The sequence below is a fragment of the Nomascus leucogenys genome, chromosome 11 (genome assembly GCF_006542625.1).
Source record: "Nomascus leucogenys isolate Asia chromosome 11, Asia_NLE_v1, whole genome shotgun sequence".
In the NCBI taxonomy this organism is placed as follows: domain Eukaryota; kingdom Metazoa; phylum Chordata; class Mammalia; order Primates; family Hylobatidae; genus Nomascus; species Nomascus leucogenys.
This window is the reverse complement of record NC_044391.1, coordinates 75648194-75675271: the sequence shown is the minus strand read 5'-3', so window position 1 is coordinate 75675271 and position 27078 is coordinate 75648194. Positions and strand designations below refer to the sequence as shown.

Below are 27078 nucleotides of genomic sequence, written 5' to 3'. Positions count from 1 at the left end.
TATAAAAATCCAAGCATTACAGAAAAATATGCCATGGAATATGTAATCTTTTCTAATCCCTTTCCTCCAAATAATCATTACCCTAGTCTCTTAAAATGAAAGAACAAATCATTTTCTGAGGTGTAAAATTTCATTATAAATATATTTTTTAAAAATAATTATCAGCAGTTCGAGACCAGCCAGGCCAATATGGTGAAACCTCATCTCTACTAAAAAATATAAAAATTAGCCGGACGTGGTGGTGTGTGCCTGTAGTCCCAGCTACTCAGGAGGCTGAGGCAGGAAAATCACTTGAACCCGGGAGGTGGAGGTTGCAGTGAGCCGAGGTTGCGCCACTGCACTCCAGCCTGGGCAACAGCGTGAGACTCCATCTCAAAAAATAATAATAATACTAATTAAATGCACCATAAAGAATAAAAAGACAAGCAACAGAATGGGAGAAAATGTTTGCAAAAGACTAGTATTTAAAATACACAAAGAACTCATTACAATCAATTAGAAAAACGGACAAAACACTCGAGTACACACTTCAGGTAAGAGTAAATCCTAATGGTCCAAAAGCATATGAAAAGTGCTTCATCTCATTAGTCATGAGAGAAATGAAAAAAAAAAAAAAACAGAAAAAAACACAATCAGCAGGTTAACAAAAATGTGAAGTCTCTAGCCACGTGCAGTGGCTCACGCCTGTAATCCCAGCACTTTGGGAGGCCGAGGCAGGCAGATCACGAGGCAAAGATCGAGACTATTTTGGCTAACATGGTGAAACCACGTCTCTACTAAAAATACAAAAAATATATATATATATATATGAAGTCTCACAATACTAATTGTTGGTGAGGATCCTGAGCAACAGGAACTCTTGTATACTGCCTGTAGGAGAGTAACTTGGTAATCTACTTTACATAACTCTTTGGCATTGTCTTCTAAACCTGACTATACAACAATTTCATGTATATGAAATAAAAATTCATTAACATAAAAGCAATATTTATTACATGCCAAAATTGGAAACTACTCAATTATCTACCATCAGAAGAAGGGATTTAAAAGTATAGTGTAGCTCCACTGTGGAATTCTGCAAAGCAATTAAAATGAACAAACAGCATCTTCAGGCAAAAACATGGATAAACTCATTAACATATAGTTATCATAAGCTTCTGTAATGGCTTCCCTAGGGGATCAGCAAGTCATTTCAGTGGACACACTCTTTTAGCAGTTCAGAAATATCCCAGTGCTGAGATAGTTTCTACCTGGAAAGCCAGCTCCATCTGGGTACAAGGTTTTATAGGGTTCTAAGGGAAGAGGTACATATAGAGGTCACTAAAGGGGTCTGTAGATGCAAGGTGGACTGTGGGGCCAGGGAAACATTCAGACGCCGGCATAAAGTCCCTGGCATAAGGAGCAGAGAGCAAGTCTATAGCTGGGGCTACCAGAATCTCTCCTGAGGTCTTTATACTGGGATTCTTAGGCCTGGCTGTAGATCAAGAGTAAATTCTGCTGCAGTGGGGATTCTCAAGCATCTGGGAAGAAAGGGGCTGCAGAAACATGTGAATCCTCCAACTACAGAATCCATGGAGGCAGAGGCTCTGGGTGACATGCTTGGCTTCTTGTCTCTGGCCTGGGGTCATTGTCGCTGATGTTGGTCTTGCTGCTTCTGCTGCTGAGTGTCTTTGGCTCAGTTATTCTTGAACCACACCAGAACTTGTGCTCAACTCAGGGTGAGTGTTTTAGCCCATGCCTCCATTTCTTTGTGGGTTGGCCATCTCATCTTCTCATAGTTTTTGTTTAACTCCTATCACTGTCCCCTATTATAGGTATGTTCCTGACCCTTCCTTCTTGAAGGGACAGCTGTGTAACCATTCAACCATCTGGCCATCAGTTTCCACATCTGTGAAATCAATTTCTGCCTCATGGAGCCATGAGTTCCCAAGGTACTTGCAATCCTTTACTACTGTGTTTCTACCTGTTGTTGTCACTTTTTTCTGAAGAACCACTGTGAGTTGGTTCTGCAAATGTGAAGAAATGTGAGTTTTAGGGGGTTTGTATGAGCTGTACATATGGATAAAGACAGAACTTGTAGTTGTGAAAATATAATGAAATCTGAGCTCTACCATTTTCTAGATGAATCTTTGAATAAGTCCCTAAATCTCTCTGACTGTAATTTCTTTATCTTGAAAGTGGAGCTAATACTCCTAGCCCAGACAACCACCCAGACTGGGTGTGGGCGTGAAATTTTAAAATGCTTATGAAAAACACCTTATAAAATCTATACAAAACAAAGGCAGACATTTATTATTTATTCGCAGGGGCTGAATTCTCACAGTCAAATGAACACATGAATTGCCAGAGAAGCATTTTCTTTTTTTTTTTTTTTGAGACGGAGTCTCTCTCCGTCGCCCAGGCTGGAGTGCAGTGGCGCCATCTCGGCTCACTGCAAGCTCCGCCTCCCAGGTTCACGCCATTCTCCCGCCTCAGCCTCCCAAGTAGCTGGGACTACAGGTGCCCGCCACCATGCCTGGCTAATTTTTTTGTATTTTTAGTGGAGACGGGGTTTCACTATGTTAGCCAGGATGGTCTCGATCTCCTGACCTCATGATCCACCCACCTCGGCCCCCCAAAGTGCTGGGATTACAGGCGTGAGCCACCACGCCTGGCCGAGAAGCATTTTCAAAGCACTCAAGGTCGACTCCTGCTTAGACCACACTGGTCTTGTGGTCTTGAGATGATTTTTATTCTGTGGGCTGCAGCAGAGCCCATGAATCTGCATTTTATGAAGCAGCCAGGTGATGTTGAAGTAGATGACTTTTAGGTCTCACTTTTAGAAAATGTTGGTTTCACTTTGGGTAATATTAACTTTTTCACACGCAGATGTTACTTGTTTAAAGAAACCTTTAGTATTTCCCTATGAATAGAGGGGATATTAACATTGAGCATCAAATTAGGGATGCTAAAGGAGCTCTCTAGAACGCTTTCTTAAGGATATAAGTAGAATTCTGAAAAGCAAAAGGAAATTTTCCAAGCCAAAGCTTTGATGTGTGTATGTGTGTATATACTACTTACATGTATTTTTTCATGAATCAATTGTTCATACCCCTTGTTCATACCCCTTGTGCATTTTTATGTTGGGCAGTTGATCCTTTCCTTATTCAATGTGAACACCTTGAGTATCTAGGAAAATAGGCTTTTGCTGGCTATATGTCTTGCAAATGTTTTTCTAGCTTGTTGTCTTTTGACTATGTTAATGCGCTCATTGCTATACAGATTTACAGCAAATATTTCAGTAAGTATTTTCTTGAACCACACCAGAAATAGTGCTTAACTCAGAGTGAGTGTTTTAGCCCGTCCCTCCCTTTCTTTGTGGATTGGCCGTATCATCTTCTCATAGTTTTTCTTTAACTCTTATTGCTGTCCCCATTATAGATATTATAGAGAGGCCTATTTCACTCTGCGATTATTTTTTAAAAAGTAACCAAACTAGGAGAATCGCTTGAACCCAGGAGGCAGGGGTTGCAGTGAGCCAAGATCATGCCACTGCACTCCAGCCTGGTGACAGAGCGAGGCTCCGTCTCGAAAAAAAAAAAAGTAAACAAACTTTCTTTGGGGGCACTTTTGCCCAGAGGGCATGTCTTACAGTAGATATTTTGGCACTAGTAATAGGCGCCTCAACAATAGTGTTTCTTTCCCTCCTTTTCTTTTAGAGTACTCATCACTGAACCAGTTGCTTTATTCATGTTTACTCTTAATCTTAGTGCCTCATCAGATATTACTGTCTGTACTTTACTATGAGACCTACAGAAGTGTTATAATGAGGATACTCTTTTCTTCATTCCCTACCCTCTGAAACAGTTTAAAGAGCCTAAGACTGACTCACTTGTTTTTTGAAAACTGGAAAGCTTCACAGTGAAACTGCCTGAACCAGGCTTTTTTTTGTGGGATGGCTCTTTAATATTTCTCTCAGGGTTATTTATGTATTTGGATTTTATAGCTTTTCTTGAATCAGTTTTTGTTTTTATATTTTCTTAGATGTATTGAAGTCTTCTCTTAACTGCCTTAATCACCTCTGTTTCTAAGATTTGTTATATTTTCTGTCTTACTTTTAATATTCTGCATTTGTGCACTCTTATTACTATTACTATTATTATTATTATTTTGAGATGGAGTATCACTCTATCACCCAGGCTGGAGTGCAGTGGTGCAATCTCGGCTCACTGCAACCTCCACCTCCCAGGTTCAAGCGATTCTCCTGCCTCAGCCGCCTGAGTAGCTGGGATTACAGGCATATTTTTAGTAGAGACGGGGTTTCGCCATGTTGGCCAGGCTGGTCTGGAACACCTAACCTCAAGTGATCCGACCGCTTCAGCCTCCCAAAGTGCTGAGATTACAGGCCTGAGCCACCGCGCCTAGCCACTTTTATTTATTTGATTAATACTGCCATACAAGCTTGCTTATTTAAATTTGGCATTTTTTTAAGGTTTCTTGTATGTATTTATCAATTCTACTGACTCTTTTTTCTAAGTTATTTATTTTTTTATCACTAGTAATGTCTTCTGTTTTTCTTTCTTTTGTTTTATTCTTTTTCTAATTTCTTGAATTGAATAGTTTGTATCAGTCTGGATCCAATTAGAAGAGGGAGATAAGCCACATAATTTGAACAGGGAAGGTTTAGTATAAAGAATTATTAACCACATTAAGGCACTAAAGTAATTAGGGATTGGCTGGTAAGAAGTAAAGAGAACATTAAACACAGGAATAGCACATAGAAGGAACAGCCACTACTCTCTGGGTTGAGATGGAGCACTCAAGCAAGAAGCTCCCACTCTCTGCCCCACCCCATCCCTGGGACTGGAATCTGACCTTGTTGGACAGAATGTCCTCTTAGCTCACTGGTTGGTAAAGAAGTCTCTGTGATGCTACATCAGTGGAACTTGCTGGAAATCTGCTCTCTGAAACTTGCCAAAAATCTGCCCTTTAGTATGCTAGGAAAAATTGTTCACAGGAAGGTGTCTCCCTCTGCTACAGCAGCACCCAAAGGGGATGTTGGGGGGTGGAGTGGGAGAATTTCTGGCCCCTGAGTGCTGCTGTCCACTGCAGTGTAAGAGCTTGGCATTGGAGAAGCTGCAAGCACTGCAACTGGCAGGCTGCTAACCTCTAGGTGCTGTGGCTGCCATGCACTGCAAAAGTTGAGCCCTCAAGAAGCTATGAGTGCTTCAGGAGCCTGGTGCTGGAGAAAGCCACCCACTTACACTCTTAGGAGCCTGCCTTGTAAGCACACCAAAACCAGGAAACAAGATCCTTTTTCTATTGCAATGTCTCTCCAACACTCTTTACTGATAAAGCTTCAGTGCCAGCCAGCAAGCAAAAAATATTTGAAAGACTGACCCAGATTCATTTTACAGAGCAATCACGAAGGGTAAATTCGGAGCTGAGAGGCAATGAATAGATAATTGACACATATTTTTATTAATTCTTTTTTTTTTTTTTTTTTTTGTGACGGAGTTTCACTCTTTTTGCCCAGGTTGGAGTGCAATGGGACGATCTCAGCTCACTGCAACCTCTGCCTCCTGGGTTCAAGCAAATCTGATGCTGCAGCCTCCCGAGTAGTTGAGATTAGAGGCATGCGCCACCACGCCTGGCTAATTTTGTATTTTTAGTAGAGACAGGGTTTCTCCATGTTGGTCAGGCTGGTCTCGAACTGCCGACCTCAGGTGATCCGCCTGCCTTGGCCTCTCAAAGTGCTGGAATTACAGGTGTGAGCCACTGTGCCCGGCCTTATTTTTATTCTTATTGAATAATAAAAGTATTTAAAAGTATGCATTTTATTCTGAGTAAGGTGTAAGTACTTCTCATAAATTTAAATGTTGTGTTGTCATACTGATAGGTCACTGGTGCTTTCTAATTAGTCTGCTATTGATGCTTTGAATTTCTGTGACTCAATAGTGTACATTTTATTTCTAGTTAATAAGTGGACTTTTATTTATTATTTGTGTTTCGTTGCCATACAAATATTTACTTTTATTATATTGTAGTCAAAGAACAGGCCTTTATTAGTTGTACTATTTGGAATAGATTAAGAAACCCTTTTATAAAATACATCATGAATTTTGAAAAGAATATGCATTGTCTGTGTGTAAAAAGCTCAATATATATACATGCTAAGCTTTTAAATTATATAACGTATATTATATTTGTTAGCTTGTTCTGTAGAAGACTGAGAGACATAGATTAATGTCTGATTTTTTTCAATCTATTCATATAATTTCTCACAAATTTTATTAGGTATATTTTAAAACTATGTTATTTAGCACATAAACACTCACTGATTTAGCTTGAAAAATTATATTAAATTCTTATCATGGTACGTTTGCCTAGATGTCTGGCATATAGTAGACATTTAACAAACAGAAATTTAATTATGGCCTTAAATTTTTTAAAAATAATTTCGAATGCCACTTATTTATTAGCATCAATATCATATCACTTATATTGGTTGGAATGTGCTTTAAAATATGTTAGCCAGAAAAAAGTATATGGAAGAGATAACAGAAGATTGACCAAAAAAAATGTTGATAATCACCAGTGTTGGATGGGGATGTGTGAGGATTAATAACAATATTCTCTTTTTTAGTTTATGCTTGAAATTTTTCACAATAAAAGATTAAAAATTATATATATACCATCATTTATTAATTCTCCCCTTGTAGGATAAAAAAAGTTCATTCTTCTAATAGTTTCAGGTTATTATTATTTGTGATTATAATAAATTATTTTAATTTTACATCTCTAAAAAACTTTCATAATTTTTACAATATTTGCGGATTATTTCAATAGCTAATTAGACATTAATTCTAAATAATGTTGTAGAGGATATCTAGAGTTCAGAACTGGCTGAGTTGGCAGTGCCGGAGGAGATGTGCAGTGTTCAGTGACTGCTGCAGTGGTTTCCACCCTATGAGTCATGTGGCAAAGGACTATGGGAGGCTACTACTGGTCAATGGCTCATGAGAAATTGAGGCCCGAGGTCCAGTGGCCCACAGTGAACTGAATCCTGCCAACAACCACCTGAATGAGCTTAGAAATAGATTCATACTTAATAGAACTTTAAGATGATTGCAGGATGATGGCAGCTGTACAGGAGATCCAAAGACAGAGGACCTGTCTTATATGGAGGCATTCTCACTTGAGAATTTTCTCAGAAATGTTATGTGTGTGATAGATTCTATAGCTCTCTTTTTCTTGAGTATTTTCAAATACAAACTACATTAAGAAATGTACCACCAAGTAATGAAATAAAATGCATTTCTTATTGTGGGGTGGGATTGGAATCAGTTCCACCCAAGCCACATGGTTATTACACATTAGAGGAGGGGTTAGTGAGAACACAATTACAATACCACACAGTGATTTTAGAAGGCATCTGTGTTTGTCCCCAAATACCCACTTTAATGGATGATGAAGTCATTGAGCATTTCATGAAATTAATCTAGCTTATGAATGACCTTGACTTACCACCATTCCTTCTGAATGTTTGACCCCTTCTAGAACAATTATTAGAGTAGAGGTCACAATCTGGTAGACCACAGAGGGGTTTTGTTAGGACCACACATTGTTAGTCCACATAATACTTTTAAAATTTTGAATAAGTTGCCAATCTTTTAAAAATCAGGAGATTTTGCATTATAAATATAGATTTCTGGCTTCCCTTGAATCAGACACTCTCTCTGGCAGTGCTGAGCACACACTCCCTCATGGCAACAATAAACTGGAGCTGAGTAGCAGCTGCCTACTTCAGACAAGGCATGCATTTTCCAGGTTTCTACAGACCTCTTTGGACCGTTTTGCATGCATAGGTACCCTTTGGCCTCTGTAGACTTGTTAGTCTGCAGTCATTGTCTAAGGCCCTGCTTATGAACTTGCCCACCCACTGTGCACATGCACTCAATATGTTAACAATTGAGCTTATCCAGTACTGACCCTGGACTCCATATGGCAAAAATGTTGTAAATTGTGGCTAAGAAATAACTGTCTGGTCAAGAGCTACTTTTCAGAAATTCATGTGCAGATTCCATATGCACATAAAAATACAAAAAATGGAAAATTATTCTTTTGTCTTTATTAAGGACTAAAAGATTTAATAAGATGATATTTTAATTGACAAATTTGAATCCTGGACTTGTTAAGTATGAGTAGAAAAAAATCAATAGTAAAATAAAGCAAATGTAGTATGCTTCATTACACCTCCACATGCAGTGTAATATCACCCTTGCTGACTTCAACAGACAGTAAGCCAGGCCTAAGCCAATCAGAAAATAGCACTTCCTAGAAACACAGGTTACAGCACAATAACTTTACTGGGCTGTTAACTTAGATTTTAGAGGTATAAGAGATTCTAGAATTAAACTATTCAGTGTACTTATTTTTAGATGAGGAAATGAAGTCCTTAAGAGGTGATGTGAATTGGCCAAGGACATGTAGCTGTCTAGAGGTAGATTGAGACAATAGCTGAGTCTCCACACTCTGTCTCTTTTATTTAAATTCATTATGTTGCCTTTAAAAATGAATATCTTTCTTAGAGTTATTTTGTATTCATCATTCTCTTACAACTACTATTATTTATATTATTTTACAACTCAACTCCATTCCTGCTCTATTTACCAAATATTTCCATACTGTATGCCTCCCTACTCCGAACTCAAGATATATATTGTTAATTTTGCTAATTTTATAACTGTGTCAGTCAGGACTCTTCTAATCACTAGAAGCAGAAAACCAATCAAACTATCCTTGGCCAACAACTTTTTGGTTTTTTTTTCACTCAGAAGTCTGTTGGTGCTGACTTCAAGCACTGCTGAATGCAGGGCCAGTGGGGCCAATGATGTCATCAGATTTATTGATCTGCTCATCTCTGTCCTTTGGGTGTATTGGACTACTTCTGGAGCAGACAACTTTCTCTAGACATCTGGGGAAGAGAGGTCCAAGCAGTACCATACATCATAATCATAATTTAGTAGCCAAATGGAGAGAAGTTTCTTCACTTAAAATTTGTATATTGAGCTCAGAGAGAGACTCTGATTGGCCCTTCCTGTGTACCATGTCTGTCCCTTATACCAATTTCTCTGTCCAGAAGAATATGCTGCTATTATAGGTTCAGATTGGATCTTGTTTTTACTCATTAGGGGAGAGGATGAGTTACTATGATGAAGGGCACTCACTAATATTACATGGAACTGGAGGGTGGGGGGTGTTCCTTAAAAGAAAGGACTGGCAAAGGACAGGGATGCTGCTAAAAGAAGAGGTATGGAAAAGAGTATTGGGTGTTTACAAATAATACCTATCAGAGTCTGCTAAAGCAATCAAGCAGTCAGTATCGTTGCACTCAGTGTGATTGTGTTTGGGAAATAGAATAAGATTCTGCTCAATTCCTATGCATTCAGGAGATAGACGTTGTCGGGTTCCAGAGAGTATATCCAATGATGGCAGCAATAGTTATTTACATGAGGAAACTAGGAGTGCTCTAAGAGAGACACGAAGCTGAGTGAGTCAAGGGTGGAGACGAGATGAGGGTGAGGGAGTTGAAGATCAGGCATAGGGATGGTTTAATGAGGTTTGCACAAAGCCAGCTTTGTTGTTTGTTGGTCTTACCATGACAGCAGTAACTTGCCCTACAAATGGATTCTTAAGTTGTTTCAAAACTCTTGACAAATAACACCCCATATTTATAGATGCCAGACTTAGAGCAATTGCTGGGGCAAAGTGCAAATTGGTTTAAACTTTCTAAAGTTTACAACATGTATGCCCTTGGACTTAGCTATTCCCCTTCTCAGAATTTATCCTATGAAAATATTTATACAGAAGATGTTGCCATAAGCTGTTAGTTTTTTTTTTTTTTTTTTTTTTTTAGACGGAGTCTTGCTCTGTCACCCGGGCTGGAGTGTAGCGGTGTGATCTCAGCTCACTGCAAGCTCCGCCTCCATGGTTCACGTCATTCTCCTGCCTCAGCCTCCCGAGTAGCTGGGACTAGAGGCGCCCACCACCACGCCTGGCTAATTTTTTGTATTTTTAGTAGAGATGGGGTTTCGCCATTTTAGCCAGGATAGTCTCGATCTCCTGACTTCATGATCCATCCGTCTTGGCCTCCCAAGGTGCTGGGATTACAGGCATGAGCCACGGCGCCCAGCCATTGTTAGTTTTTATTGTAAGTAGTTAAAAGATGAAAACAACCTAAATGTCTCACGGTATAAGATCGGGCAAGCAAAGAAATCACTGCAAATGCAAAGGAATACATTGCAGGTGTTTAAAATGCTGTTGTAAAAGACTATATAAAGAAATAGAAATTTGCTAATATATTGTTACATGAAAAAACTTCTGAAATGGTTTAATATTAACTTTCATTATGCTCAGTTATCTATCAGACAATTATCTGATTTAATCCTTACAATTATATATGTAGGTATTATCATGTTCCCCATATGACTTGTTTTCTCCAAACTTAATTTCCTTATCCATAAGTGGCAAATGGTTTTGAAAGTCAGCTGGCAGTCTATGCCTGGAGTCAGAGCTGGCTCTGTCACTTCCTATTTTTGTGACTTTGCACAAATGACTTTCTTCATCACAACCTACATTTAGAAAATATGTCCCTATTATAAATCACTACATATATGTACACATAGACACACAATATAAATGAAAAGAAAAATTTGCAAACCAATACTTATTCTTGCCTTTTTTTTTTTTTTTTTTGAGACAGAGTTGTGTGGCTCCGTTGCCCAGACTGGAGTGCAGTGGTATGATCTTGCCTTACTGCTACCTTGGCCTCCTGGGCTCAAGTCATTCTCCCACCTCAGCCTCCCGAATAGCTGGGACTAAAGACATGTGCCACCACGCCTGGGAAATTTTTGCATTTTTTGTAGAGACTGGGTTTTGCCATGTTGCCCAAGCTGGCCTAGAACTCCTGAGCTCAAGCAATCCACCTGCCTCAGCCTTCCAAAGTGCTGAGATTGCAGGCCTGAGCCACCATGCCCAGCCCGTTGGATGCAATCTGATATTTTCTTTTCATTCCATTTCATTATAATTTACTTAATTCTATTCCATTCTACTCCATTTTTAAAAAATAATAATTGCAGCCCACAAAACACAACCCACTAATGGTGTAGTGCCTGTTACTCAGCAGATGTTGGATAAATTTCAGCTATTATTCTTACTGTTATTATTATTAGTAGTAGTAGCATTAAGATTGTATGAGGCGGTAGTTAAAGGCTGTGCCCTTCAAAAATAGTAGGGAATTGATGGATTGAACTTATTTTGGTTTCACCGTAAGTTTCAGAGTGTAGAAGTAATCCATAAGCACAGTGTAGATTGACACAATTAGTATAGATGTAGCAGATCTGAGAAAGCAGGTGGGTTTGTTCTGTACTTTGTAATACATTCAGTTGTCGATGATGGCAGTAAAGCTGGAACTTTGGTTTAGAGAGGCAGAGGCAGCCAATATTAAGTGAAGTAAGTTAGAAGACTGCATTGACCAACACACTTCAGAGGTATTAGGACTCTTTCAGTTGCAGGTGATAGAAGCCCAAAACCAGGCTTAATGGAAAAATAATTATTGGCTTATATGCTGAAAAATCTAGGACATCTACTGGCTTCAGGTATTGGTGGATCCAGGCCCTTAAAAAAGTCCTCAGGAAGCTATTTTTTAATTACTGTCTTTTGGTTATACTTTACTCCACTGGCTTCACTCTCAGTCAGGTGCTTTTTTAATGGTGGCGTCTGGCAACTTCAGCTCCAAACCTAGAAGAAGGAGAAAGTGTGCCCTGCTAAGTTCCAATAAAAGTCTTGGGCCTGGTTCTCTTTGACTTGCATTGTACTCCATCCTGGACCCAATTTCTCTAGCCAGGAAGACATATTTTTGTGATTGGCTAGAGTCCCAGAGCCACACAGACTGAATGAAAAATAGATGGGTTGCCAAAGGAAATGAGAGTGCTGCTACCAGTAGCAGGGAGAAGCAGGATTAGGGAGACATGGGAGTACAAAAACCAAGAAATGTTTACAATAGATAGTAACAGTTCAGAGCTAGACAGAAGATCACAAGTCCATGTAGGTAAGCAGCGGGTTTCAGAAACCCATGGAAAGTGAATGGTTATGAGGGGCTGAAATCCAGGCATTAACCACAAACAACGTTGGAGCAGCAATAACAAAAGAATTCAAAACTCCAGTTACCCTTCTGTGCTTTGCCGGCCTGGCATGTGCAGAGACATCTAGTTAGGAGCATCCTCCTTAGACAAGAAGGGGAAAAGAGACCTACAGCAAGAGAATTGCATTGAACTAATGAATATTATCTTAATTTTTTTAAAAAAATCCTCAGGCAGCCCTGGGGTGGGTAGTAGTGTTTACACACACACACACACACACACACACACACACACACACACACACTGAGGTCAGACAGCTAGAAAGTGTTAGAGTCAGTATTTCAGCACAGCTTTGTCTTACCCAAAGCCCATGCTTATTACATCTGCTTGAAATTTTGTTCCTGTATTTTCCTGAGTGATGAATCCTGAGCTACCCTTTAGAGTGTCCAGATTTATCATGCATCTCTGGGCTCCCATAACACTTAATTCACACCATGACGGCAGAATCTTTTAACACAGTAAAATAATCAGTTGTTAATATACCTGTCAATGGTCTAAATTTGTTGCTCATGCACCCCAGTGGTAAAAAAGAAAACCTGGGAATAGCCTCCTGGATATGTATTTTTATGTTTATATACATTTATGACATAAATATACTATTCCATATTTCTAATACTAATGTTAGTATTAATATTAGGTGGTAAGCTCATTGAAAGCAATGGCTGTGTGATTCATCTTTATCTAGAGTTTTGCATGGTACCTGAAATGTAGCCACAATAATACAATTTTCCAATAAAAGTTTTTGAACATATACTTTGACATATAACAATGATGTAATTGTCCATTATCGCTAACTACTTGCTGTAAGTTATCCTAGAAAATAAAATCGTCCTATTAGCTCTAAGTGATAGGCACTACTTTTCCCATTTTACAGATGAGAGATCCGAATTTACGTAACAGTTGACAAAACTTGTATTGTAATCCAGTTATTCAGAGCCCCCAAAGATACTGAAGTTAAATACTATGCTAAATTTTTTTTAACACATGAAGTGACAGTGAGTCAGAATATTGATACTGTTCTGGAAATTTAGAATATAGACTGTTAAAACTTTTTTTAAAGACAGGGTTTCACTCTTTCTCCCAGGCTGGACTGCAATGGCACTATCATGGCTCACTGCAGACTCGTCCTCCCTGGCTCAGTGGATCCACTGGTCTCAGCCTTCCGAATAGCTGGGATCACGGGTTCACACCAGTATACCCGGCTAATTTTTGTATTTTTTTTGTAGAGAGATGTTTTTGCCATGTGGCCCAGGCTGGTCTCCAACTCCTGGGCCTACCATTCTCCCACCTTGGTCTCCCAAAGTGCTGAGATTACAGGGATGAGCCACTGCATCCCCTAAACACATAATTTTAGTTGTTCATTAAATAGCCATGTGTTAGTAACATTTTTGTAGTTTTATGCTTTGCCTTTCTAACTAGATTATAAGGCTCTTATGTGTGCATAAATTTTTATCATTTTCTATTCCACCTTGCATTGCTCAGATGCTTAACTAGTGTTTTTGGGTGAGTTATTTTTGAGAAAGAGCAGGGAAAGTTGTATGTGGGAGTAGAGAGGTGTCAGGTGGGTGGACATGGGGTACGTAGCATTGACAGCGGAACGGCTTTCAGCCCACTTTCCATACATCACATACCACAGGCTGCTAAACATCCTAGAAAATTGTTGTTCATCATTGCTTGATTGAAGAGGAGACCTAACTGAAAAGAAAAAATTCTACAGAATATTAGGCACTAAGATTTCACAACTTCACTATCCAACAGTAAGAGTAGCATAGAAGTGATCACTTTGAGTTACTGATGATGTCATTTAAAAGAAGAAAATTTCAAATTTAATTCTCCGTAAAAAGCCAAAGGTTTAAATAAATGGAAAGCTGCTAGCAAAGGAATGGTGTCTGCAGTGCTGGCTAACAGTTATACCATGCAAAAAAGCTTCTTCATAATGAAATTCAACTTAAACATGGGGAGACACATTGTCCTATTTTAAATGCTACAAAATAATAGATATGACCTGAGAACCAGAAAAAAATATAAATGACATTGCAATCCAGAAATGAGAGAGTGTCTTAATTTTCTGACAGCGTTTTTTTTCTCTGCCACTAAGTCACCTGTATCAGGCAAAGCCTTGCACCCACCTTGTTGGAAATGAACTCACTTATCTACTGTATTTCAAAAGTGAAATGATGGTATAAATTCATTTAGATATAAAATTGAAGAAATTTCCTTATGTATACATGCCTCAGAGCAACACAGCTGTGCCCTCTAGTGATCATTTTCTTCTGTTGTTTTATGAGGAGTCTTGAAAAGCATTGTAACAAATTTACTCCAATTTCCTCTTCTATTTTATAAATTAGTTTTTTGTGAGAGATGATTGCTACTTTGGAAAATAAATGCTACTTTGGCACTAGGTATAGTGAGTATAAAACAAAGAGTTCTTTATTTTTGTTCCCTGGAGCTCCATTTTCTTCACTTATAAATTCCTTTATAAATTTACTTTGTTGGGCCATGCCTTCAATTTCACCCTAGTCAGTTACCAGAGGATTGGATTGAAGTATAAAGAATACATATATTCAGTATTGCAAATCAGTTGGATCAAGTCAGGGCAATTTCGTTAAGGAATATTAACCTTCCTTAATACATGTTGTGAAATGTGGTATTCCAAGAACTCTGTTAAAATTTTTCAGTCAAATTTGATCCTTGGCTCAATTTGATTTACCAGGTATACAAGTGTTCATGTCTCAATCCTTTGCTCGGTTGTAAATTCCTTGTATATAGGTCTTGTATCTTCTAGAGCCTGGCATTTTGCACTATACTGTGTTTTGAAGTGTTCCTCAAATGCAAAACGTTTTTTAAAAAATTAAAACAATCAACAGACTTTAAGTTGCAATTGCAAAGAACTTTTTTTCTGGACCATTTAAGAGAAAGTTACCAATATAATGCCCTGTGTTCCCTGGATATTTTAATATGTGTTTTCCAACATTAATATGTTACTCTCACCTGAACCTCAGACTTTATTTCAGTTGTCCCAATAATGTTCTTTTTTGCCAAAGGATCAATTTCAGGATCATGTGTTGCATTTAATTGTTACTTCTCTCAAGGTTCTTCCACTCTAGAAAAATTTTTCAGTTTTTTTCCCCACTTTCATGACCTTGATACTTTCTAAGATACCAGCCAGTTATTTTGAAGAACAATCTTCAGTATAGGTGTGTCTGAAGTTTTCTCATGATTATATTTAGGTGACACGTCATTGGCAGGAATATCACAGAAGTGATGCTGTGTTCTCAATACATCCTGTCAGGTGCACATGATTTTAACTTCCCCCATTACTAATATTTTCACCTTTTTTTTTTTTTTTTTTTTTTTTTTGAGATGGAGTCTTGCTCTGTCGCCCAGGCTGGAGTGCAGTGGTGCAATCTCGGCTCACTGCAAACTCCGCCTCCCAGGTTCACGCCGTTCTCCTGCCTCAGCCTCTCCATGTAGCTGGGACTACAGGCGCCCGCCACCACGCCTGGCTAATTTTTTTTTGTATTTTTAGTAGAGACGGGGTTTCACCGTGGTCTCGATCTCCTGACCTCGTGATCCGCCCGCCTCGGCCTCCCAAAGTGCTGGGATTGCAAGCGTGAGCCACCGCGCCCGGCCTAATATTTTCACTTTTATTACGTGATCAAGGTGGTGTCTGCCAGGTTTCTTCACTGTAAAGTTACTCTTTTTCACTGTATAATTTTAGAAGTATTTTGTTGGGAATTCTTTAAGACTATGTAAATATCCTGCTCTTCATTAAACTTTCCATTTTTTCATTTACTTATATCTCTTAGGGTTCATAGTTTCTATTTTATTCCATAAACTGTAATTTCTTAATATCATTATTTATTTTAATGTTCAAAGTTCCCCCAGTTTGGCCAATGAGAACCCCTGTAAGTTGATGTCTGTGTGATTTTGACACATTCTATTACTTTTTCAGCACAAAAATTGATCATTTTTTACTTTCCTTCATCTAGCCCTGGAATCTGCCATTTTTTCCAAGAAGTTTCTGCTTCCTTTTAGTAGAGAATAATATTTAGAAACAAGATCTCGGCACTAGGTACTCCTGCTGTCCCTCAGAAAACTAAGCTAAGGAATAGATGTATGCATATGTAACACACACACACACACATACACACCCCTATGTTTATTTCTATATCTATATTTATTGAAATGCATAAGTTTATTGTCAATAGCTCCAGTTTGTGTTCATCACAGAGTTAATTCTAGTTGTCTTTTTTCCTTTGTTTTAATTCCCCTTTCTGTGGGTGAGAAACCTGGCTCTTATATTCCTTAATATATTCACTTAATCAACTTGCCTAAATGTTGCCAATGAACATTTTCCCTGCCACTCCAACCAGGCATCACACTCTGTGTCTGGCTCGTATGCCTGTTCACTGTCGTGTTCCAGCTCTGAGAGCCTATGCAGGATTTCTCCTATGAGTGGATATTCTCTTTCTCTTTTTTGAGACAGAGTCTTGGCCCAGTTTGGAGTGCAGTGGCATGATCTCGGCTCACTGCAACCTCCGCCTGCTAGGGTTAGAGTGATTCTCCTGCCTCAGCCTCCTGAGTAGCTGGGATTACAGGTGGGCACTGCCACACCCAGCTGAGTTTTGTATTTTAGTAGAGTCAGGGTTTCACTGTATTGGTCAGACTGGTCTCAAACTCCTGACCTCAAGTGATCAGCCTGCCTTGACCTTTCAAAGTGCTAGGATAACAGGTGTGAGCCACCGTGCCTGGCCCTTTCTCTTCTTATAAGAGTATGTCAGATTGGATTAAGGGCCCACCCTACTTATTAACTAATCACATCTAATTAATTAACTAATGAACAAATGGCATTTAGAAACTAAGAACTGGATGCTAGGCTCTCCTGTGGCTTGGCCACTTTTAAGAAAAATTACCTTTTTCTGATTTGTAGATTCTCAAGTCCTTTAGGGCTCTGTCCTAAGCCCTTTTTTTCTCTTTATGTTAAACTCTCCTACCCATTCTTATAGTTTCATATAACATTTATATAACAACTTCCAATGCTGTACCACTTCCAATCAAGACCTTGTTCCTAAGCTTAAGATTTTATATTGCATGCTGCCTAAATCACTCCACTTGGTTGTTTCTCATATTCAAAACCAAATTCCCCCCTACTCACCTATCTGCACCAAAATTGCACCTTCTCCCACCTTTCCTGTCACAGGTAACACAAACCAGATACCTGTCAGTCATACTTGATACTTAATCCTCCTTCAAATATTTTTCCCAAACCATTGTCATGAATTCCCAGATCTTTTGCTCACTCTTTTGCCTTCTTTCCCTCTCAGCTGCCACCATCCTAGTCAAAACAACCATTATGTCTTGTGGGTTTACTGAAGTTGCCTCTGACTGGTATCCCCAATTCTTAGATTGCCCTTTCCAATCTTTTCTTCTAATATTACTAGAGTGATTTTTAAATTAGCAAAACTTTTTGTTATAACAATTTTTAGCCATACCCAAAAGTAGAGAAAATAGTATAATGACTCCCATTTAGCCATCAGCCAGATTCAACAGTTACCAGCGTCTTGACATGCCTGCTTCTTGCTTGTTATATCTGTCTTCTCCCTTTTTTCATTCTTCTATCTTTCCTTTTTATTTTTGAGACAGAGTCTTGCTTTGACCTAGGCTGGAGTGCACTGGTGCCGTCATACCTCACTGCTGCCTGGAACTCCTGGGCTCAAGGGATTCTCCCACTTCGGCCTCCCAAGTAGCTGGGACTACAGGCATGCACCACCATTCCCAGCTAATTTTTAAGTTTTTATTTTTGTAGAGACAGGGTTGCTCCATCCTGCCCAGGCTTGTCTCAAACTTTTAGGGCTTACATGATCCTACCACCACAGCCTGCCAAAGTGCTGTGATTACAGGCATAAGCCACTGCACTTGGCCTCTGTTTTCTTTTTTCCTCTTTCTCTCTCCTGTTCTAAGTTTTAGAAAACTTTTTGCAGATACAGTTTATAGGAAATTCCTGATGTCAAGTAATTTCACCTAAAATACTTCGGGAAACATCTCCAAAGAATAAAGAAAAATGATTTTTAAAAATCTGTATTTAAAGGCATTATATAATCACAATACCATTATCACACCAAACCAAATTAAATCAAATTAAAAATAATTCCTCTATCTTATCCTTAGTTGACACTCAAATTCCTTTAATTATCTCAAATGTGTCCTTTTAAAATTAGTTTGTTACACTTATTTAAAAATATGGATCATGTTCCAGCCAACATGGGGTAGCCCCATTCTTTCCAGGTTCTCCATCCTAGAACCGAAAAACCTTAGAGACAATACAACCAACAGGCATAGGAAGATTCAAAAATGTAGAAAGAATAAGGCAGATGGTCTAGGGACCTTGAGAACTGAAGGATGACATGATGGTGAGTTTCTTAGGTTTCTTTATTGCCTTTCACGTCGTCTTGAGAAGTTATCTGCAAACTGGAGCTGCCAGTAGGCCTAAGACAAAAAGCTCCAAGAAAGCCTATTCCCATTGCTGGAAGATTGGGAAAAGAATGACCTAACAGCAGAAAAGCATTTTGGCAATACCTGCCCTACTCCGGCCAAACACCAGTGGAAAAACTGCCTCCCTTCCTGCGGTTTCAGTGGGACCAGACAGGAAGTAAATCTTCCATTCCTTCTTCCCCGCCCCGCTCCCATGGAAGAAGCAGTTGCCTGTGCTGATTCTCGTGCATATGCCTTGTGCACTTTTCCTTAAGAGCATCAGGCTTATTTCAATTCAATACCTTTTTGTAACCCTGAACCATAAATTCCCTTTCTTTCTCCTTTAAACACACTGAAGTACCATCTAAGTATGTAAGAACTGTGAAAGGAGCACCCGACACAACACCTAAGTCCTTAATGCATTGCTCATCCAAGTTGGAATGCACTAATGTGATTTTTCACATAATGGCAAAAATAAGTAAAAAGTAGCTTAGGAGGTGCAGAGAGACTTATAAAAATAAGTATAACCACCTATGGCACCAAATATCAAGCAGATTACATAAAAACCATTTTTCTTATAATCCGTGTCTTTTTTTCTGTTTTTTTTCTCTTGCTCTGGTTTGGTGGACTGGCTTTAAGCTGACCTCCAGTCCTTATGCCCTTACATAATTCCCTGGTGTTGAGTGTGGGCTGGTCTGGTTCTAACCAACAGAACACATCAACGGTTATGGATTGTCATTTTCATGACTAGGTTGCAAGAGACGGTAACTTCTGGTTAGCTAGGAGACTCTCTTGCTGGCTATTGTGAAGGATGCTGCTATGTTGTGAGTGATCCTATGGAGAAGCCCATGTGATAAGGGACTGAGGGTAGCTTATGGCTGGCAGCCAACAAGGAACTAAGATTCTCGGTTCAAAACATAGAGAAACCAAATCCTGCCAACACCTGTGTGACCTCACTTTCCCGTTGAGCCTTTGGGTGATATGCACCTTGCCCATCACCTTGATTGTAGCCTGTGAGAAACCCTGAAGCAGAAACCCCAGCTAAGATACATCTGAACTCCTGACCAAAAGAAACTGTGAGATAATAAATACGTGTTGTTTTAAGCTGTTAAATTTGTGGTAATTTGTCCTGCTGTAATAGAAATAATTTTAAAATTGTTTTAGGGAAGATCTATGAGTGGCACACTGAACTTTTGTGAGGCTAAAAAGTATTTTTTCAGCCGGATGCAGTGGCTAATGCCTGTAATCCTAGCACTTTGGAAGGCCGAGATGGGCAGATCACTTGAAGTCAGGAGTTCGTGACCAGCCTGGCCAACATGGTGAAACCCCATCTCTACTAAAAATACAAAATTTAGCTGGGCGTGGTGGTGTGTGCCTGTAGTCCCAGCTACTTAGGAGGCTGAGGCAGGAGAATCACTTGAAACCCTGAGGCAAAAGTTGCAGTGAGGCGAGATCAAGCCACTGCACTCCAGCATGGGCGACGGAGCAAGACTCTGTCTCAAAAAAAAAAAAAAAAAAAAAAAAAAGTATTTTCTTTTAGGCTTGGAAGAAATACTTCAGCTTTTGTATAAAATTCTAGATTTTCCATAAACATTTGAAATATGACTGCATTGTTATTTAGCTTCTGTTGTGGGTAATGGGTCTAATTATTATTTTGCAGGTCATCTATCTTTTCTCTATGTGTTTTTCTTAAAGTTTTTCTCTTTATCTTTTATATACTTTAAGAAGAATGCATTGGCATGGAACACAACCAACGTATGTTTCTTTGTTCTTGTTTTATTATACGCTCCTATTATTTTTATCTTACTTTAGGAAATGCTGAGTTAATGTGACCCAGCTTGTTCAAGGAGCAGCCAGGATGCAGGCCAGCTGCAGAGGTCTGAGGAAAGCAAAAGGAAATCAACTTGAGGCCACATGATTGAATGACAGTCCAGGGTACTTGGCACTGATACAGTAGTGATAAGGAATTCTTGAAGAATTTAGGGCAGGGGTGTGAGGGTTAATGTCAAGAAGGTTAGTCTGATCTTAGCAAACAAACCAAGGTGAATCTGATTGACAGAAATTCCAGTGAGAAGTTTATGATACAACTGCAACCCAGTGAGCATAATGACCATGAGAATGGAGTGGAGAGTACAAAAATAACAGCATTTAGTTGCAGATTAGAAGCAGATGTAAAGGGTGAAAAGCACCATAGGGAAGGACATAAGAGGTCCCTGGAGTCAGACTTGGGAGATGTGAGTTTTATCAGTTCTGCCATTAGCTAGTTGTGTGCACCCTTGGGCATATAGCACTTTTTTGGTAATTCTATTTTCTCAGTTTTCAAATGAGATGCAATTAGATTAGAGACTGTAAAGTAAAAGCTGCCGTGCTTCATTTTTTTAAACCAATAAAGCATTTTATAAGAGTTTGAATTGACTGTTGACATCTATATACTGGAATAACATACAAATCTGGATTTCTAGCTTCTCTTGAAAAACTGGAAAATCTGGTAATACCAGGCTCCTGATCTCATATGACAGCAATGTGCTTCACCTTGAGTAGCAGCTGGAGTGCTGTCTAGCCAGGTGACCACAGTTCTCCCTACTGTCCTTCATCTTGCGAGTTTGTTTCAATCATACTGTGTCCGGAATTGGTGGGTTCTTGGTCTCACTGACCTCAAGAATAAAGCCACGGACCCTCGCGGTGAGTGTCACAGTTCTTAAAGGTGGCGTGTCTGGAGTTGGTTCCTTCCGAACAGTTCTTAAAGGCAGCGTGTCCGGAGTTTGTTCTTCTGATGTTCGGATGTATTCAGAGTTTCTTCCTTCTGGTGGGTTTGTGGTCTCGCTGGCCCAAGAGTGAAGCTGCTGACCTTTGCGGTGAGTGTTACAGCTCTTAAGGCAGCGCGTCTGGAGTTGTTCATTCCTCCTGGTGGGTTCGTGGTCTCGCTGGCTTCAGGAATGAAGCTGCAGACCTTCACGGTGAGTGTTATAGCTCATAAAGGTAGTGTAGACCCAAAGAGTGAGCAGCACCAACATTTATCGCGAAGAGTGAAAGAACAAAGCTTCCACGGTGTGGAAGGGGACCCCAGCGGGTTGCCACTGCTGGCTGGGGCAGCCTGCTTTTATTCTCTTATCTGGCCCCACCCACATCCTGCTGATTGGTGCATTTTACAGAGAGCCAGAGCCGATTGGTCTGTTTTACAGAGAGCTGATTGGTCCATTTTGACAGGTTGCTGATTGGTGTGTTTACAATCCCTGAGCTAGACACAAAAGTTCTCCACCTCCCCACTAGATTAGCTAGATACAGAGTGTCTATTGGTGTATTTATGAACCTTGAGCTAGACACAGAGTGCTGATTGGTACATTTACAAACCTTGAGCTAGATACAGAGTGCTGATTGGTGTATTCACAATCCGTTAGCTAGACATAAAGGTTCTCCAAGTCCCTACCAGATCAGCTAGACACAGAGCACTGATTGGTGCATTTACAAACCTTGGGCTAGACACAGAGTGCTAATTGGTGCATTTACAAACCTTGAGCTAGATACAGAGTGCCGATTGGTGTATTCACAATCCCTTAACTAGACATAAAGATTCTCCAAGTCCCCACCAGATTAGCTAGATACAGAGTGCCAATTGATGCATCCACAAACCCTGAGCTAGACACAGGGTGCTGATTGGTGTGTTTACCAACCTTGAGCTAGATACAGGGTGCTGATTGGTGTATTCACAAACCTTGAGCTAGACACAGTGCTGATTGGTGTATTTACAATCCCTTAGCTAGACATAAAGGTTCTCCAAGTCCCCACCAGACTTAGGAGCCCAGCTGGCTTCACCCAGTGGATCTCGCACCGGGGCCACAGGTGGAGCTGCCTGCCAGTCCCGCGCCATGCACCCACACTCCTCAGCCCTTGGGCAGTCGATGGGACCGGGCGCTGTGGAGCAGGGGGTGGCGCTCGTGAGGGAGGCTTGGGCTGTGCAGGAGCCCACGGCAGTGGGGGAGGAGGCTCAGGCATGGCGGGCTACAGGTCCCAAGCCCTGCCCCGCTGGGAGGCAGCTAAGGCCCGGCGAGAAATTGAGCACAGCAGCTGCTGGCCCAGGTGCTAAGCCCCTCACTGCCTGGGGCCAGCGGGGCCCGCCGAGCCCACACCCACCCAGAACTCGTGCTGGCCCACAAGCGCCATGCTCAGCCCCAGGTCCCGCCCGCACCTCTCCCTCCACACCTCCCCACAAGCTGAGGGAGCCAGCTCTGGCCTCGGCCAGCCCAGGAAGGGGCTCCCACAGTGCAGCAGTGGGCTGAAGGGCTCCTCAAGTGCCGCCAGAGTGGGTGCCCAGGCAGAGGAGGCACCAAGAGCGAGCGAGGCCTGTGAGGGCTGCCAGCATGCTGTCACCTCTCAGTATCAATCATTTTGCCTGTCTTGGCCCTGTAGGCATTTGAGTATTTTTAACCCTGGACCAGTTGATTTTCAAGTTTCTTGCATTTGTGAACCTTGTGAATCTGTAACTCTCAATACATACCCTAAAAAATGCGAGGTGAATAGGTAATAGTAACAGTCATAGTTTTATTAAGAACTTATTTTGTACACTACTGTCCAGGTGCTTTATATATATTGTCTCATTTAATCCTCATAACAACCTTTAACATCAATATTATTTTTTTATCATCATCTCCATGATATAAGTGAGGAACAAAGGCTTAGAATGCCAATTTGTCCAAGGTCATACAGCAGGTAAGAGGTAGACTCAGGATTTGAACCTGACAGTCTAACTCCAGACTTAATGCTTCTAACTCTTAAGCTTTGCAATCATAGAAAGGTCAGTGAATTTTGGAGAAAGCTAGTTTTTCTAGGTGTATGGAAGGATGATGGTCAGAGTATTACTGTGGCCGCAAAAGGGATGAAGATGATCAAGATACTTGCTAACTTACTTAGGTAGAGGAGTGAGAATCCTCAACTGCTATGATTCTCTATGCCAACAGCTAGACCATGGGATGAATATACCCAATCTAGTCCTACTGAAATGAAGCATTAAGGGATGGGGTGAAAGGCCGGGCATGGTGGCTCACGCCTGTAACCCCAACACTTTGGGAGGCCGAGGCGGGTGGATCACGAGGTCAAGAGAGCGAGACCATCCTGGCCAACATGGTGAAATCCCGTCTCTACTAAAAATACAGAAATTAGCTGGGTGTAATGGCATGCACCTGTAATCCCAGATACTCAGGAGGCTGAGGCAGGAGAATCACTTGAACCCAGGAAGTAGAGGTTGCAGCGAGCTGAGATTGTGCCACTGCACTCCAGCCTGGTGACTACGTCTCAAGAAAAAAAAAAGAGAGAGAGAGATGGAGTAAAAAAGGATTTGAAAAGGACTTAAGAATTAAGGGAGAAACAGAAGTCAGAGTGGCAGCCCAAAGTGGGGAGAGCATGTTGTAGTAAAGCTAGACATGTGTTAGCCTTTTTCTTCTGCCGGGAAGCTTTGAGTGCAAACTTGAAATCCGGACCCAAGGCCAGGTAGGTGCAATATTATCAGATCATGCTTACAAGCCATGGTGAACAAGCTGTTTTTACAAGATTATCCATAGTGTCTCTGGGCAATGGAGCTACAGAGAGGGCTTAATAACTATTTTAAGTTGCTGGTTTATTAACCATGGAAATCTAGCATATATTATATGTTTTAATAAAATATGGAAAAATGTACGTAAGTCTTCAGAAACTTATGACATGAAAAAGCTTAAATATGAAACTACAAGTGGCATATTTTTTCTAAAATGCATATGTAAGCATTTTCCTTCTTTGGTTATCATAATTTTCACTTCATTTATTCTTTTGTTTTTTATTCCTTTTTGTGTTAGTGAAAAATAATTATGGGAAATTAAGAAAATTATATATTTAATAAAGGACAAAAAGAACATATATATATATAAATGGAAAGATAATGTTTTATCATAATTGGGCCAATTGAGACAATATGGATTAGAGAAATAGCTTGCCTGCTATGATATGTTTTTGGAAAAGTCGATAATAAACGAAGTTGAGAACTGTATTTTATTTTTCCATTTAGGAAACATTTATTAAGCACCTATTTTGTGCTTGGATCTCAATGAGAAGTGGAGGGAGAAAACAATACGAATAAGATTCAGCATAGGCTTCAAGAAATTTACAACTTCCTCCAGTTATCTGAGGCCTGGTGACAGTGACAGTGACTGACCGTTTGGCTATTTTGAGGTGGATGACTACCTATGCTAAAATGTGGATTGAGCCACTCCCCCAAAATCTCTTCTACTACTACCTGACGCTATAAGCTGTATGTCAGGATGGAATCAGGCAGAATCTCGGACTGCTATCAGTCTGATACATTCAGCAGTGCTTTTCACACTCCCTCCTTCCAAAGTGTGCAAAACACGTGTATGTTTAATATTAAATTGTGTTTTTCACATCATTCTTAAAATGGAAAAAGGTTAAGCCAGCTCTGCATAAACTGGCTCTGTTTTCTACTTATGCTAAAACTGCTTTTAGAAGTGTATGGAGTGTTTTTAGGGCAATACTCATGGTTTATGTTGATTTTTTTTACTTCATGAAAAAATTAAGACAAATATGACCAGGACTGGGAAAGCAGGAATTTGTGAAAAAGTGAAAAAAGGTTTTGGATCAGCTCCTTAGACCAAATACTATGCATTTTGAGAAGTAGCATAATCTGTTGATGTGTCAAGGGACAATTTGGCTTGATTTCTCTCATTGTTCCCAAAGCCACTCCAAGTAATTTCCTAGAAAATCTATGAAAAAGCAATGGGTTTGCTAGGCAAATGCAGCTTCACCAAAAGCCCCACAGTACCCCCTTCTAAACAGGATGAGTCAGCTGAGCTTTCTTACATAAAAATTCTGAAGCATCCACCAGCTGAAATTCATTTTACAGAAGTTTTAAAGCTGCCGCTAAGCCCCACTCCAATCCTGTCCCGGTGCTATCATTAATCATTCTTCAGGGCTAATAAAAATGCCTCTTTTAACAAGCAAACCATCCTACAAGGATTAAATCCATGATGTACAATGAAGGATGGATTGGTTTAACCAATTTAGCTGGGAAGACTTGGAAATACAGGTGTTCTGATGGTGGAAAAGAAAGAATATGAATCTTTGCACACTGTCTGGAAAAGCAGGCCTGCTTGGGTGTGAACCTCCATGGGAACACCTGCAGTGGGGTGGGACCAAGACCCCAAGATATGTTTTGACCAAGACCCCACTTGCACAGGTTATATACAAATACTACACCATTTTTATAAGGGATGTGAGCATCTGTGGACTTTGGCATTCAAGGAAGAGTCTTGGAACCAGTCCCTCAGGATACCAAAGGATGACTGTATAGCTAGCATTTAGACGTCAGTAGGTCCTTCTCTTAAAACAGGCTATGTAATCATTCATGCAGGCTCCTTTACCAACTCGTATGTTCACTTCAGCAAGTCAACCAAATTCAATTCAGTGTTCACTTTGATAGAGCTTTTTCTTCATCTGCAAAATGGAAGTCCAGTACTTCTTGATCTCCAAGGCTTCTTTTTTTTTTCATTTTTTTATTTTTTATTTTTTTATTTTTTATTATTATACTTTAGGTTTTAGGGTACATGTGCACAATGTGCAGGTTTGTTACACATGTATCCATGTGCCATGTTGATTTGCTGCACCCATTAACTCGTCATTTAGCATTAGGTATATCTCCTAATGCTGTCCCTCCCCCCTCCCCCAACCCCACAACAGTCCCCGGAGTGTGATGCTCCCCTTCCTGTGTCCATGAGTTCTCATTGTTCAATTCCCACCTATGAGTGAGAACATGCGCTGTTTGGTTTTTTGTCCTTGCGATAATTTACTGAGAATGATGGTTTCCAGTTTCATCCATGTCCCTACAAAGGACACGAACTCATCACTTTTTATGGCTGCATAGTATTCCATGGTGTATATGTGCCACATTTTCTTAATCCAGTCTATCGTTGTTGGACATTTGGGTTGGTTCAAACTCTTTGCTATTGTGAATAGTGCCGCAATAAACATACATGTGCATGTGTCTTTATAGCAGCATGATTTATAGTCCTTTGGGTATATACCCAGTAATGGGATCGCTGGGTCAAATGGTATTTCTAGTTCTAGATCCCTGAGGAATCGCCACACTGACTTTCACAATGGTTGAATTAGTTTACAGTCCCACCAACAGTGTAAAAATGTTCCTATTTCTCCACATCCTCTCCAGCACCTGTTGTTTCCTGATTTTTTAATGATGGCCATTCTAACTGGTGTGAGATGGTATCTCACTGTAGTTTTGATTTGCATTTCTCTGATGGCCAGTGATGATGAGCATTTCTTCATGTGTTTTTGGCTGCATAAATGTCTTCTTTTGAGAAGTGTCTGTTCATGTCCTTTGCCCACTTTTTGATGGGGCTGTTTGTTTTTTTCTTGTAAATTTGTT

At 40.1% G+C, this 27078-nt stretch overlaps 1 long non-coding RNA gene across 1 annotated transcript in view; it reads left to right on the top strand.

The window, feature by feature from the left end:
- LOC105740536 overlaps nt 1-27078 on the top strand; it is a 100702-nt gene that overhangs the window by 10691 nt on the left and 62933 nt on the right. The window contains exon 2 of the long non-coding RNA XR_004032334.1: nt 1815-1931. This is a non-coding gene — a long non-coding RNA (uncharacterized LOC105740536). The remainder of the gene's footprint in view (nt 1-1814; nt 1932-27078) is intronic.